At 35.2% G+C, this 15,036-nt stretch overlaps 1 pseudogene; it reads left to right on the plus strand.

Moving 5' to 3' along the window:
* Positions 1 to 403: 403 nt before the first annotated feature.
* Positions 404 to 1,351, plus strand: LOC100919251 (annotated as a pseudogene).
* Positions 1,352 to 15,036: the final 13,685 nt, after the last annotated feature.

Consider the following 15,036-nt stretch of genomic DNA (forward strand, 5'->3'; position numbering starts at 1 on the left):
ACCTACCAAAGGTACATTAATGTCTGATCTCCTTGTTGCATTGGAATATATTTCTTGCTCTTTAACTAGGAGAAAAGACAAGGCCTTGAAAGGTTTCATCAGCTTCCTGTTGACTTATCAAGCTAAGAAATGAACTATGAAAAGATAATGAATGAAGAACTACCCAGATGAGCTACTTCGAATTTTCTTTCAGCATCTCCATGAACTGATCATCTCAAAATCTCAGTTAATTCAAGTGATTCATTTGATTGATTTCTTTGAATTGAAATTTATTGACCTACGTAAATGAAATGTTTTTTGTGACAATCATTTTAGCCACAGACTCAGTCTTGGGCTTTGTGTTTATCCATTTTTTTTCTAAAGCTTTTCTTTTGGGCTTTAGGTAGAAAAAAGTGAAATAATGCTAATGTAGGAAGAAAAGAATCAGACTTTTGTTAAAGATTTCATCCTTTTAGGATTATTGCATCCAAACAAATATGGATTCCTATTCTTAACACTTATTTTCATCATTTTTATGGTGGCAATTATAGGAAACACAGTTTTGATTCTTCTGATTCGCTTTGAGATCCGGCTCCACACTCCAATGTATTACCTTCTTAGCCATCTCTCCTTCATGGATATCTTGAACATTTCCAATATTGTTCCCAAGATGGCCAGTAACTTCATATCTGGCAGGAAGTCCATCACATTTGCAGGTTGTGGGGTCCAGATCTTCCTCTCCATCATCTTTTTAGGTTCTGAATGCCTCCTTCTCTCAGCCATGTCCTATGATCGCTATGTAGCTATCTGTCACCCACTGCGTTATCCCATCCTCATGAACCATCGGATCAGTGTTCTTATGGCTGCTGGCTGCTGGCTTGTGGGAACCATCAACTCTACAATTCACACAACTTATGTTCTGCACCTCCCTTTTTGTGGCACAAGAGCCATCGACCACTTTTTCTGTGAAGTCCCAGCCATGCTGAAACTTGCCTGTGTTGACACATCACACTATGAAGGAGGAATCAATGTGAGTGGTGTAGTTTTCCTCCTCACTCCCTTTTCCATCATTCTTGCCTCTTATTGTCAGATTCTCCGTACTGTGCTTTACATTAAATCTATGGAGGCCCAGAAAAAAGCCTTCTTCACTTGTTCCTCCCATCTGGCTGTGGTTATCATGTACTATGGGCCATGTATTTTTACATACATGAGACCAAAGTCATATCACACTCCAGGTCAGGACAAGGTCTTAGCCATCTTATATACCTTTCTTACTCCTATGCTCAACCCTATCATTTATAGTCTCAGAAATAAAGATGTCTTATATGCCCTGAAGAAGGTGTTAGGAAAGGTATTTGTGCACAGAAATTAATATTTATTTTAAATCAGATTTTATGTTCATTGGTGATCTATTGGGTTGACAACAAAAATGATACTTCTTGCTACCACTAAATATATAATGAAATCAGTTCAAATAATTACATATTTGCCTGTCCAAGGAAACTCTATTGGACGTTCTGTCAATTTGTTAAATTTGTTGCATGAATTTTAGTTCAATTTAGACTAAGAATGATATTACTGATTCATGTTCCAGTCTTTCCATTATACAATGATCTCAGATGTAGAGGGTAGCAACCAAATGTTAAAATTATATTTTAAGATTGGTTTAAAAGTTCCATAATTCAAAGCAAAAATCTTTCTTTCTCAGGTACTATCAAACTGCATTTCTCTTGATAACATAGGTGGACCATGTCAGGGAATTCCTCACTGGCTATCTGGAATCAAATTTTTCCAGGGTTTATTCTCAGACAGCATACAGTTCTCTCTCTTAGACAGACAGACACACACACACACACACACACACACACACACACTCCTTATCTTTACTGACAAAGGAAATAATTTTCTCCTGAATATGGTTGTGATGGTGTAATTGCAGTTGATCTTTGGTTTTCCCTTCAAACCAATGAATACAATTATCTAGGTTTCTGAATTATTGGTTTATCTCTCTAATGAATATAACATAATCTTTCTATAATTTTATATGCTATGAGATTTTTCTGCATGCTACATAACAAATATTTGATAAATTATCCAATGTTCTAAAGCCTTTTATATAATGTATACACACATATTTGTATGTATCTTTATTATTCAACTTAACCAAATTCTGCTTCTCATTTCCTTATGTTATGAACCAACCTCCTCTTTCTTTTGCCTCTAATAAAACATGGAGTCCTTGGGAGCCTGGGCTTTATATTCTTTCTCTATTCATTCATGGTGCTTAACAGCATGGATTGTACACAGTGCATATTCTCTTCTGTGTTTTACTGTTTTTATTCAATTGTGACTTATTCCCATCATTTACTATCTTCAGTCCTGTACATATTCTGCTGAAGAAAAATGAAGGAACTCCAGTGGCCATTCTGAATAGGGTAACAACATGTTAATGACTTGCAATCTCAACTGGACCCCCAGTGCTACCAGAATATCCTACTACATCTGCCTACTCACATACAATACTATTCTCTCCAAGGGCTCTTTCAAACTTTTTCATTCATCCAAGTTTCACATGGCTCTCCATATTCTCTCCATCTCAGCTGAGAGCTTTGTCTCATCGTTTGCAGAAAAAATAAGGTAAGAAACTTCATTTTCTCTCCTCAACCTCATTATATTTCACTTCTATGCCTTTTCCAACTATCTACTTCTTCCTCCATCTCACTTTAGCTTTAATCTTTACTAAGATTAATTCCTCTACTTGCTCAGGAAGTATGTTCTTTACTGTGTCCTCTAAAAACTATCTCACTCTGTTATCTTTACACTATCCCTAATTTTCAGTCTCTTCCTGTCTACTAGTTCCATTTCTCCCCCATCCAGCTGCCCCCAAAAAATCCCTCACTTGATCCTTGCATCCTTACCAATGAGCATGTATCTCATCTGCCTTTTGTGGCTAAATTCCCTAAAGAAGCCATTTATAATACATGGCTGTACTCTCCTCTCACTTTGTTCTTAACTCCTTAAAATATGGCTTCTAGGTTTATCATCCCACCAAAACCTAGATAGAAGCTACTGGTCCAACTAGGGCTCCCTGCCATATTGATATTTTTTCTTAATTCATTTACCCAAATGTTGTTTATCTTTTATTTTCAAAGAGGGCCAATTACATTACAGTGTAATGTCTTGACTTGTGCTTGAATTGGATTTAAATAAGGCAGAGTTGCAAAAAGTCATCAGCCTCAATCTGTCCAGAGTCATAAAAGTCTAATGACAGGACGAAATTCAAGAAGACCAGTGATTTAAGTAATGTTGAATGTAGAATTTAGGCAATTATATCATTTTTTAAAAATCTACATTTTTTAACTTGGTCTTACTAAAAAGTAATATATCTAACAAGGGTTAGTAAATGGTTATTGTGTTTTACATTTAATGCCCATGACTTACTTTTCTTACTAAATAACTTTGAAAGATATGAAGATTGTTCAAAAAAATTTTGGTTTTGAAAGTTGAGCCACAAATTGGATATATCTTTGTTCTTCAAGTCTAGAGGCTAAGAGGTACTTTTGTTTTAGCCAGCAACATCACATAATCTATCATGACATTTTGGGGCAATAACTATATGTAAATTTGGTTTTATAAGTTTGGATTCCTGAATAAATATTAATTTGATCACTTTTGTTTTTGGTTGATATTAGAAATTTAAAGTTATCCATTATGGAACTGTTACATTTGAAAGACTTGATATAGCAAGACAGGAACAGAGAGATTTGAAGTGGACAAAACTGCCGATATATTTATTTTAGCCTTGTTAAAGAACATATCAGTTTTCACCTCATTTATTGAAGAAAAATTTATTCCATATAAAGGCTATTTTTCTTATGAGATGCCAATAGGAGCAAAGAAACTATAATTGTGATCTTCTCTTACTGAATCTTTCAATGAGCTCATATGTCCCTAATAATTTTCTGGCACAAGTGGTTATAGCCATACAGAAACAGTTATTTCAGATTAATTCATTTTCCTCTTGGATCATAATTTAAAGAGACAATAAACTAGACATAAAACTTTCTTAAATTGAACAGATTGCAAATTCCATATGGATCATCTGTTGGATAAATACTACACTTATAGCAGAATCTGTTGGTGTGGAAAGATTCACATATGGCTGATGGCAAAGGAAATGGCTATCTACTGAAACTTCATGTTTCTCCTTCCTTTGATCTTCACTCAAACACTTTTCATAATCCCGCCATATTTTCTCAGGATGAGACTTCCAGAGGAGGTTTCTTCTTTTGTTCATCCAACTTTTGAAGAATCACATAATGTTAATTAAGACCTGTCAAAAATTTTTAGTGGCTCTGCTTTTTGCTGAGAGGACTGGAATAGATATCTGAATAAATGAAGTTTTTCAACAATGCTATATCATGCATCCTTGACAAGTTTGAAATCTCTTTCCCAAAGTCCTTTTCGTAAGTCTCCTTTCTTTCTAAATAGCCAGTAGTATATTTCAGAAATCTCCCAAAAGGTCTCTACTATGCTTTCCCATTCCCAGGCCTGAATTTTCTTATGTGAATCTACAATGTAACTCTATCATCATCCTTTACTTAGTCTGTTCCTTTAAAATGAAATATTAAATATTTTGATCTTGAAACCCCTTCACACTCTTAAAAAAAAAAATTGAGTACTGCCATCCCCAAAGATCTTTTGTTTATGTGGGTTATAACTATTGACATTTGCTGTATCAGTAATTAAAAGATCTTAGTATTATTGTGAAAATATAGAGTCTCATTGTGAAATTAGAGAATAGAACATCTCCCAGATCATATTTTGAGAACTTTCATTCCATCCATTCCATTGTACCTTCCCGAAATGTCAGCAATATTTGAGATCAAATTTGCCTCCTGTTGTGGCCTCTGCTTAATCTTGTTTATTTACTAAACTAGTGGGATTGTTTATAGAAACTGGAGACCAAAGGTTTTGGTATTGGCTTCTTTACTGTTATTCCTGTTTGGGCTTTACTCAGATTGGTCTTGTTAGTTTGATATGAGAACAAAATGAGACACTCAAAAGACATTCAATACTTAACCAAAAAGTTACTTAATTATTAAGAAAAGGGTATTCACCTAGGACAAGCATTGAAATAATCTTGAGTTTATTTAATTGAGAAAAGTATCCTGGACTGAATGACTTGTCATGACAAAGCTCCCCAGATGTGCTTTATATATATATATCATCTGAAAGTGATAACAGACTGAGCCTTTAGACCTCTGAACCAAAACTTGACAATAGACTCCTATCGTTTGAGAAAAAATTAACCCTAACCTACCGGGGAAAGGAAGAGTATGTCACTCCTGATGCTTGGGAGCTTCTAAGTATTTCTACAGCTCCTACTTCTTGCATTGTATCTACTTCCTGGGGTATCAAGGTTTGTGGCCATATGGAAGAACATTTCTCCTTCATTTCCTTAAAGTTTAGCATCCCTTTGAATCCAATGAGAAGAATCTAGATAAATACTTCCTTTCCAGGACTGCTTAAATAGTACCACCCATCTCAGGCATTTATCATTTTATATTTAAGCGACAGCTCAGAAATCTGAATCATGTTCAAATTAACTAGAAGTTGACCTTTATTTAGATATAGGCACAATTTATTCTGTCAGTTGAGTTTGGAAATTGGGGTTCTGAGTTCCAATCCATGTCTATTTTCAGTAAGATATTGTGTCTTAGTTATGTCATTCCCATTCTTTGGCCCTCATTGGCATCATCCACAAATTTATGAAAATTCACAAAGTCCCAATTTTTATTATCTGCTGCTGTCAATTTGTTTGTGTGTTTTTATTCCCACAAACTTGGAGAGTTTGGTGAGCTGTCCTTAGCTTCCCTTTTCATTGACAATGTCCTTGATGGTCACTTTCTGTTGGTCTCTAGCTCCTTCACAATATGACAGGAAACAGTTGGTCCTTACTGGCTTTGGAGATGGGGATGAGCCCAGTTCTTTACCCCCATTTTTCTCCTAGCTTCTACCAAAGCAGGACTAATTCCCTATTGGTCACAGATGAGGAGGACACCTAATTGTCATAAGTATAACACAGGAGTCCCTTGATCCAATGATACACAACCTGAAGAAGAAGCTAGATCACTCTTCCCTTATTAGCAGTCCCTCCCAGGCTGGCCCTATGGTAATGGAGTACCCCCGAAAATGGGACTTAAATCCCTTTGAAAGTAGAGTTGGGAGGAGACAAAATTTGAACCTGATACCCGGCTTTATCAAGTAGGCAGACATTGAGGATGTGGGCTCTTTACCTTCCACCTCTTGCTAGAGGAAGGTAGTACTCTTGCTCCCATAATTTTTGAGGGAGGTCCTCAGAAAGGTCCAAGATCCTGATCAATGAGCCACTGCCTCAATTCTCCCTTTCTTTGCCCCTGTAAATGAATGGAAGCTAAGAGTCCCTTTTTTTCCTGAGACCATTCGTCTTCTCATTGCTTTTCTACCACGTGAGAAAGGAGTCAAGAATTCAGCAGCAGTCTTTGCTCCAAGTTGAAGTTCTCCAGTTCAAGGAGTAGAAAATAAGATCTTGAGATTCAGTGTAAAATTCTTGGCCTTCAGAAGTCTGTTTGCTGCCTATGGTTCACATGTTCTCTAGGCCAATATATAGCTCTGTCTTCTTGCTATGCCTTTACTCTTTCATTCTCTTGGCTCTTCTGTTTGTCTTTTATCTGTTCTCTATGGTCTCAATCTTCTCTCTCGATCTGTGACCCTCTTTCTTCCTCTGTCTCTTGTCTCTGCAGTCTCTCTCTCTCTCTCTCTCTCTCTGTTGTATGACATCCTCTTTTACTATTCAGTATCTCTTGATCTTCTATTGTCTCTGCTCTATGTCTCCTCTCGTTCTCTCTCTGTGTGCATCTCTCTGTCTCGCTATTCTGTTTCTCTCTCTCTTTCTGCTCTCTCTCTCTCTCTTCTCTCTTCTCTCTCTCATCTGTCTGTATGATTCTGGTAGTTGTCTATCATCATTATATTTAGATTTCTTTGTCTTTGCCTTCTATTTTTTATCTCTGTCTCTTAGTCTGGCCTCCTGGTTCTTCTCTCTGTCTCTGTCTCTGTCTCTGTTTGTCATCTTCTGTCTCTCTCTTTCTTCTCTACCTCTATCTCATTTATCTCTCATTCTTTTATCTCCATGTCTCTCTTCTCTGCCTCTCTGTCTGCTGTCCTCTCAATCTTTACTTCTCTGTATTTCTCAGTCTCTTCTCTTTGTTCTTTGTCTGCTCTTTCGATTTGTCTTCTTTCTTACTCTGTCTCTATCTCTCCTTTCCTGATCTCTGTCTCTGTCTGTTCTTTGTCTATCTGCTCTGTCCTCTCTCTTTTCCTTCTCTATCCTCCTGTCATTTTCCACTCATTCTGTTTCTCCTGTCTTCTTGCCTGCACTTTCAATCAGTGTTCCTCTCTTTATAATCTTGTTCTCATTCTTGATTTTCTTGTCTGGTTCAGATTTCTCTTCCGATTAGCTCTAGTCGATCATATAGTTCTCTGTTATCTTGCTGTCATGATCTCTGTCTTTCAGTCTCTCCTTAGATCTCATCATTCCTTGAGAGCAGACTGCCACTTCCCATTCCTGTTGTCTCCATACAATGTTTTCCCTACTCCTTCATCCATCATCTTTCTTGTTCCTGCAGCTTTCATTATCAATTTCAACTGTCTTTATAGAAGAACTTTGTATCTCACTTCTATGATTTAAACTTGATCTGAGCAGGTTACACAGATCTTCCCAGATTATACACATCAATAGGGTCAAGACATATTCAATGTGACCATCTCTTGCTCATAATCGCAGAGCAATTAGCACCTTAGTGTTCGTCCTATTATTGAAGAAAGCAAACTCCTAGTATTGCATGGATGTCTCCATAGCAACTATTCCTCCAAGAATTTTACAGTCCATCAACTTTTGCTTCTGGTGTTTTTACTAATTCTCGAACTATCAATTTAAATTCACTTCTATAAAATGAAACTGTCCTGGAGGCCTTTATGTCATTTAGAACATGGACCTTCTGAGTAAGCAATACACAGTCTTCTCCCAGAATTAGTACTGACAAAGATGAGGGATCAAAGAAAAATTTGGCAAAGTGTCTCCATTGCTCATAATGCATGAGGCCAATTGCACTCTTTTGGCTTCAGTTTCACTGATTATTAGCAAGAAGGAGAAGCCCAACATCTTGTAGTTTGTGGAGTCAGAGTTCCAGCGGTACTTCAAAGGGGGTTGTTACCTATAGTCCTGTGGATCATTGCATCTTTCTTTAAATGATCCTGGAGGTAACTTTCAATTTTAAAGTTCCAGCCTTCCCAGTCCTGAGAAGAACATGAAACTGGACTGCCTGGAAGGCACTGTGCTTGTAATTTAGAATCTATCAGAGACCTAATGTGTTAAGCCAACTAGTCACTTCTCCCAAGAAATTAGTGGCTGTGACTGTAAGATGAGGGGGTTGAAGAAGATGTTTTCTCACGTGGTGTCCTCCTCTGACATGCTATCATTAATCTCTTGGTCAGTGAGGCCATGCCATGCTAGTCCCTCGTGGCCTTTCATTGGTAGATATACAAGCCAACAGTGATCTCAGGAGGAAAGGACATATTTTTGTGGGTCTAGAGCCAGGCTACTCTCCAAAGAGACAAAGCTCAGATTAAGTGTTAGTTGTAGGGCAAAGGGGTCTCCCCAAGGACTTGGACAGCAGGGACAGTGACTTCAGAAAGAGGAAACGCCAGCACAAAAGAGTTTGTAAGAGACTGTGTATAGTATTACACTCCATCTTTCATCACATCCATTAGCTTTGAGGAAATTGTCAGGGCTGAGAAATGGCATCCTAAGGATATGATGAGCACCATCACTTATACAGGTGAGAGGATATCAGAATTATGTTTCTGTAAGCAGGGGACTTTTGAAGAATGACTGGGAAAATCCTTTCCTACTGTGGGCTGGAAAGTGGGAGAATAATAATAGTTTACATTTTGTAGCATTTTCCATTATCTGGAGGGCTTTTCTTTCCACAAACTTTTGGTGAGAACAATCTAAGTATTGCTACTCATTTATCAATGAAGAAATAGAAATATAGAGAAATTATGTGAACAAGATTTAATAATTAGTAAATGGTGGATATGGGCTCAAAGTTCAGGTTGCTAAATACTTTATTATTATGCATCATATGATGAAATTTATATTCTAAAAAGATAAAATTCTAGCTATGGATGTGAGAGAACATGGAACCATAGGAATCTGCAAAATTTCCTTCTGGAAGGAAAAACAGCATTTCCTCCATCAGGGAAAGTAGATACATGAAATACTTAAAAGCAAGGAGGAAGCCTTTTCCTCTAGAAGCCCCTTCCAGCCCAGGAGTCTAGGATTCTTGAGAGTTGCTCTTGGTGGTCATGTATAATGTGAATGTGGGACTATGTGGAAAAAAATGGTTACAATCTATTTTACCATTTAGACTTTGAATATAATAATTTATGTCTGCTTGATTTTTTTTAAAGCATTGATCAATTGTAGCATCAGTGATCTCCAGTTGCTTTAACCCAAGCAATTTAAGGGAGTGCTGGGATTTCTATCTATCTCAGACCCGTCATATATAAGGCAGAAAAATGTAACAGTATTATTTTATCATAAAATAATGGAAGTGTGTAATCAGAGAAATGTGGGAAGATTTGCATGAATTGAAGCCAAGAGGAGTGAGTCTACCTAGTAGGACAATTTATATGATGATTTCATTGTAAATAAAACAACCTTTAAAAACTTAACCATGATCAGTACAATAATGAATGAATCAATCAAGAAACATTCATTAAGCTCTGACTATATCCCAGGGACTTTGCTAAATGCTAGGGATTTGAAATAGGGTGAGAATCCTAACCCTCAAGGAACTTGCAATTTAGTGGGTTTCATAAACATATGACAATATACAACATATAGATAGAATATTTAAGAAATAATAAACCAATGGAAGATTGTACAATTAAAGAATGAGGATGGTTTTCCATGGAAAATGAGATTTCATATGGTACTTGAAGACACCAGAGGAAACCAAAAGAGAAGAGTGATCTCAGATATGGAAGACAATGTAAGTGTCCAGAACTGGCAGATGGAGTGTCTGTTTTGAAGAACATGGAGATGTCAGTATCCCTGGATCACAGAACATTGGAGGTGATGTATAAGAATTCTATTTCATTCAATAAGATTTATTAAAAACCTAATTCACACAGAAAATAATTCATTTGGAAATACAAAAGACAACACATTCTGACCCTGACAGAGCTTACAATTGAGAGAAGATTGAAAAGTGAGTGACAGGTTGCAAAAGATTTTGAATGTTCAATAGGCAGATTTACATTTGTCTCTAGAAATGGCAAGGAGCCACTGCAGTTTATTAGTGACATATTAATTACTGTATTTTAGGATCAGCACTTCTTCAACTGAGTACAAAAATGGCTTGGAGCTTAGAAATAGCCTTGAAAACAGAAAGAACAGGTGATTATAATAGATCAGGCATAAGGTGATGTCTTTCTCTATGGTAGTATTAGGGTGAGAGTTGAAAAGGTAGCATGTGCAAGAGATGCTATTCAGAAAAAAAATTGAGTGTTTTTGATGAGAGATTGAAGGGATTGTTTGAGAGTTAGGAGGATACCTACTTTGTAAACCTAGATGTCAACAATCTTACATAAACTAACATAAGTTTTAATACTCATCCAATTCAGTGCAAAAGGAGACTAATGGGCATATGTTGGGGAAATGTGCTTTATGAGTAAAGAATAAAAAGGCCAAAGACTATTGACTTTGACAAAGCATCATGTCAAAATGTCATAAATCATTGAAAAGAGAATTGGTAGATGTGAGTTATGGTGGATACCACATTGAATCACCAAAAAAAGAAAATAATTACTGTTTAATTGAAGTAAAGTGGTAATCAAAAATTTACCACTAATCAGTCTTATAACTTGTTAGAAGAACAAATTCATATTAGAAGAGATATATCTTGTAAATGACAATCAAAAATGTGAATATGGGAAGAGAAGCCAAACTGGAGCAACCACAGTGTTGGCAGCAACACGGGGGATATGATCTGGTTTTCAACACACCAGACTGTCATAGAAGAAATTAAAAAGGCTCTCAAAACATAGCTAGAAGAAAAATGGGAAAAGGAAAGGGAATCTTGGCAAGAGAGTCTGGATAAGTCATCCCACTCATTTAAAGACAGAGTGGATAAAGAAATCAAGTCCTTGAAAAATAGAATTAGTGAAATGGAAACAGAAAATAGCTCTCTAAAAAAATAAAATTGGTGAAATGGAAAAAAATTCCATAGAACAAAACAGCTCACTTAAAAACTCAATTGGACAATTAGAAAAAGATATAAAAAGTGAGTGAAGAAAATAACTCATTAAAAATCAGAATTGAACAAATGGAAATGAATGACTTGAGGAGACCCCAAGAATCAAACAAAACCAAAAAAATGAAACAATAGGAAAAATGTCATATACCTTCTTGGGAAAACAACAGATCTGGAAAATAGATCTAGGAGAGATAATCTGAGAATTATTGGACTTCCTGAAAAATATGATGGAAAAAAGAGCCTGTACACTATTTTCCAGGAAATTATCAAAATGAACCACCCAGATGGTATAGAAATAGAGGGTCAAATAGACATTGAAAGAATTCATCAATCACCTACTGAAAGGGACCCTAAAATCAAAACAGCAAGACATATAGTGCCCAAATTCCAGAACTATGAGGTGAAGGAAAAAAATACTGCAAGCTGCTAGAAAAAATCAAGGCAAATATAGAGGAGCCACAATAAGGATTACTCAGGATCTAGCAGCATCCACATTAAAAGATTGAAGGCCTGAAATCTGATATTCTGAAAAGTTAAGGAACTTGGTATGTAGCCAAAAATAACTTTCCTAGTCAAAATGAGCATCTTTTTCCAGGGAAGAAGATGGCTATTTAAGAAAATTAAGTGAATTTCATCTATTTTTGATGAAAAAACTGGAACTAAACAAAAAGTTTGATCTACAAATATAGAACTCAAGAGAAACCTAAAAAGATAAAAAGAAATCTTGGGAATTATAAAGATTTCTGCTATAAAGATATATAAAGAACACATGTATAATTTGTTCTAGAAACTAGAGGTGAAAAGGAAATTGTACCAGAAAAAGTGTAAAGTGGAGGTACTACATCTCACAAAGAGGCAAAGGAAATCTAGTATATCTGAGAGAAAGAATGGAGGGGGATGCCATCAGAATTGGCTTAAAGAGAAAAATTTTAGACATATTCAATTTATGGTGAAACTTCTCCCACCTCATTGAAAAGTGGGAGGGGAAAAGTGAAAAGGGAAGGAGTAAGCTAAGTGGAAGGGAATACAGAAATTGTGAGGAAAAGGGGTAAGATGGGGGAAGGGACTCTAAGGTTGGGGGGGGGATACTAAAAAGGGAGGGCTACAGGGGAGAGGGGTAAGGGAGAAGGAAATGAGAAAAGCATAAGCAGGGCTTAACGAAATGGCAAGTAATACAGAATTGGTAATTTTAACCATAAATGGGGTAAACTCCCCCATAAAGAGGAAGCGGTTAGCAGACTGGATTAAAAGACAGAATCCTACAATATGTTGTTTATAGGAAACACACTTGAAGCAGGGCAATTAATACAGAGTAAAAGTAAAAGGTTGAAGCAGAACCTACTATGCTTCAGGTGAAGTCAAAAAAGCAGGGGTAGCTATCCTGATCTCAAATCAAGCATGATTCTTACAAGGTGCTAAGTCAGTGGAATTGATATAGACAATGGTTGTTCAGCAGGGTGCTTAACAGTTCTCTAAATGTACTTAGTACTTATTAAGAGTTCCACGATATTCACACTTTTAAGAGAGGATATATAAGCTAGAAGCCTGTTTATATATTTTGACCATTTATCAACTGAGGAAAAACTCATTGGTCACAGTTCCTGATGGATCTCCAAAATTGTTGTCTCAGTTCACAATTCCAACAATGAATTCATTTTTCAATTTTTTCCATATCATAGAAAAAGTGATCATGTTTTACTTATATTGGATTACCTGCTGCCTGGGGGAGAGAGCAGGGGAAAGGGAGGCAGAAAAATTTGGAATACAAGTTTTTATAAGAATGAACAATGAAAACTATTTTTGCATGTATTATGAAAATAATAAGCTATTATTTGAAAAAAATTCCTTATCCACTCCAACATTTATAGCTTTCTGCTTTTGTCATCTTAGCCAATCTAGTAGATGTAAAATGGCATGTCAAAATAATTTACTTTGCATGACTCTAATCAATAATGAATTGAAGCATGTTCATATGAGCATAAATTGCTTTGATGTCTTCACTGAAAAACTTCCTGTTTATATCTTTTGACCATTTATCAACTGAGGAAAGATTTGCATAATTATAGATTTGAAAAAAAATCTGTATATATTTAAGACATGAGACCTTTATCTGAGTAACTTATAGTTTTCCTCCAAATATGTACAGAAGAATTGGAAATGTTTGACATATATTGAATTACTTACTGTCTAGGAAAAGAGGTGGGGGAAAAGGAGGAAAAAATTGGACCACAAGGTTTTGCAAGAATGAACATTAAAAATGATCTATGCATATGTTTTGAAAATAAAAAGCTTTAATAAAAAATTAACAAAATTTTCTCCAATTTTTTGCTTTCCTTCTAATCTTGGCTATATTTTTCTTTGTACAAAATTTCATCGCATTCTGCTCTCTACCTCTTATGAATTCACAAATCATTTGCATGTCCAGAAGTCTCTTAAGTAATATAGTTCATATTCTTTAGATTTTTTCTTACTATCTCCCTTTATTTCTAGGTCTTAAAACAATTTTAACCCTAACAATAAATGGTGAAAGGCTTTAATCAATATTAAATTTCTACCTTACTGCTTTTCATATTCTTAACAATTTTTATCAAATAATGAATTCTTATGCCCACAACTTAAATTTTTATATATGTTACATACAATGTTACTATATTTATTTGCTGCTTCAGATCCTGTCTACTTTGTTCCATTATTTTACCTTTCTATTTTTTAACCAATATCAGATGATTTTAATAATTATTGCCTTATGATACAGTTTAAGATCTAGTACAGCTAAAACTTATCTTACATTTTTTCATTATTTCCTTTGATATTCTTGATTTTTTGCTCTTCCAAATTATTATGCTAATTCAATAAAATTACTTTTAACAATCTCATTGTGTGACATTGAATATATAAATTAACAAAGGTTAAATTGTTGTATTTATCATTTTTCTTCTCAGAGTCTGGACCAGTGTTTGTATTACTCTAAGAAATAATTTGAAAAAAATCAAAGAAATTTAAGAAATATTTCTTAAGCAATTTTTTTTGAAAGAAAATTATTTTTTATTCATTCAATCACTACTGACATATCATATTTTTAAACATTTTTCTTCTGTATTTTGCTTCTTGTGTTCCAAATCAGTTACTGACTTTTCCAAAAAAACTACTAATATTGTCTAAAATACTCTATTGTTTACCTTCTATTTTTTCTCTCTAATTCAACCATTTATTATCCTACATCCATCTTTATTTCTTTTTAGACTTTTAATTATTTTATTGCTCTTCTGACCATTCTGAGATTCCCCCACTTGCTTGCTATTTTACTTCCCATCTTCAGTGAAGATTACAATTAGATTGTGAGAGACATTAAGGTGTATATATTCTAATTTGTATTTGATCCCTAAGGCTACATGGAGCTATTAAAGCTTTCCAAATAAGAGAGTGACATGATTCACACAAATTCCTTATATAAAGTAATTCAACAACTGTTTGAAGAATGACAAGTCCATTTTTAAAGATGGTATTTCTGAGTCCTTAAAACCAATTAGGAGAGCATTAAAATATTCCACAAGTATTAGAGAGAATGTAAACTAGGGGTATGGCTATTGAATGGAGAGACAGTTAAAAAGAAACAAAGTATATTTCCATATACAAAGAAGAATATAAAGGTTCTATCTAATTGTAAATCTCTATTTCATGAAGTTTGCCATAA

Source organism: Sarcophilus harrisii, chromosome 3 (genome assembly GCF_902635505.1).
Source record: "Sarcophilus harrisii chromosome 3, mSarHar1.11, whole genome shotgun sequence".
NCBI classification, from domain to species: Eukaryota; Metazoa; Chordata; class Mammalia; order Dasyuromorphia; family Dasyuridae; genus Sarcophilus; species Sarcophilus harrisii.